This window comes from Apis dorsata, unplaced genomic scaffold (assembly GCF_000469605.1).
Source record: "Apis dorsata unplaced genomic scaffold, Apis dorsata 1.3 scaffold_256, whole genome shotgun sequence".
In the NCBI taxonomy this organism is placed as follows: domain Eukaryota; kingdom Metazoa; phylum Arthropoda; class Insecta; order Hymenoptera; family Apidae; genus Apis; species Apis dorsata.
In genome coordinates this window covers 631,864-633,719 of record NW_006263534.1, presented here as the reverse complement: position 1 = coordinate 633,719, position 1,856 = coordinate 631,864, and the positions used below count along the sequence as shown (strand labels likewise).

Here is a 1,856-nt window from a genome sequence, read left to right as displayed (position 1 = left end):
TTTTTTTTTTTTTTTTTTTTTTTTTTTTGAAATTTCATTCCTTGCAATTTACATCGTTCGTCGTTACGCGTCGATACTTAACAGATACCTCTGTGATCTTCGTTTTTCTTTCACGTCGATAACACGTGGCAGAAAATCGTTTGCAAAATAATCGACAATCGTTGAAGGAAAAAAAAAAAAAAATTGACGATAAAAACGGTTAAATTGCTCGCGTGAGAAAAAACGTGATATCAAATAACGTGATTGGCGGTCGATTTGTTTCGTTCAATTGTATGAAACGTGTTCGAGCAAGAATATATCGAAATGTTTGACGAAGAAATTATCGCATTTCTGTTACACTTCTATTTCTCGATTTTTAATTTCTTGTCTTCTTTGAATACGAATTATCGATTTGACATATGAGAAATATTATATTTCGATGTAAAATTATTCAATGCGTCGATTTATTTACGTGATCTTACGTTTCTTTTAGATTTCACTTCTAATTACTACATAGATTTAATATTTTATTACACATGATTTATTTGTTTAAAGTCGTAAATGTATTTCTTATTTGTCTAATTAATCATTCATCTAATATTTAATTGTACGTTGAATTATCGTCGATGCATAATTGTTGACGTAATCTATTTGTTCGATTAAACGATATCGTGTATTTATTTGATTAATATGTGATTTATATGATCATTGTCATTGGCGCGATATAGCGAGCCGTTCTACTTGCTCGATTACATTCAATTCTATTCTACTTAGAGCTCCAGAGACATTGATGTATTCTATTTATCCATTCAGATATATGTATCTATTCTACTTATTAGGCGGCCATAGTTATTCAGCTGGCCCCGTCGGATCAGATATACAACTGCTCTACTTGTTCGATCACACGCGATTCAAATTCCATTTTCCTGTACCAACAATGATGTATTCTACTTGCGTGTCTGTACGCGTGATTATTGTGCACCTCATAATTGAACATCGTAGCAATAGCTATTTTAATATCCGACTTTAAAATTCGATTTTAACGAATAGGAACATATATCGCGGAATAATAAATATATTTGACAAATTCCCCTATTTTAATTACAAAGTTTTCACTATTATATAACAAAAACTATTAAACTGAAACTAATTTTCAGTACGACGAATCCTCCACCCATAGAAAATTCTCTAGAGAGCTTTCGCCACGTATAGTCAATTAAATCTTTCGACACAACTTTTATAAATATCGAACTTCTATAATTTTAACGGTTTTAACTCTCAGTTTAAGTAACTTCCACTGTTATTTCCACAGTTTAAGTTTTACTCCAATTCCAATTTTTCTCTCCAGTATTCAATGATACTAAACTTAACTCGTTTTATAACGAATCTTTAATATATCTCTTTAAACATTAAATCTATTAATTCTTTCGTCTTGAATTCTGTAACCAAAAAATACCAAACTTAAATCAATTTTGATTGAAGCAAAATCACTTCGCGTTAATCAAATCATAACAAAATTTCAAATCAAAACCTGAATCTCAATATAAATCACCTTTTGCATTAAACTTTTACACTTCCCTTCATACATTTCATATAATATCGCTCGAACGAAATTCTCCAAAATAATCTTCCCTTCCATCAAAAAATTTCAAATCGAAATATAAATCATTTCGATATAAATCACTTTTTTGCTTCTACACATTCGACATTCCAAAAATTCCACTTAAATCAAATCAATTTTCACTCGAACTCGAAACTCACCCTTTTACAACTTTCGCTTTATACACCGAAATTTCAATTCCTAAATCTTCATCGATCTTCTCGAATATATAAATCTAACTTTTCACGTTACTTACACATATTCGTGCAACGATCAA

The 1,856-nt window shown here is 30.1% G+C and overlaps 1 protein-coding gene across 5 annotated transcripts in view; it reads right to left on the bottom strand.

Moving 5' to 3' along the window:
- Nucleotides 1-1,856, bottom strand: part of LOC102674744 (monocarboxylate transporter 10-like) — a 76,767-nt gene that overhangs the window by 16,048 nt on the left and 58,863 nt on the right. The window lies entirely within an intron of this gene.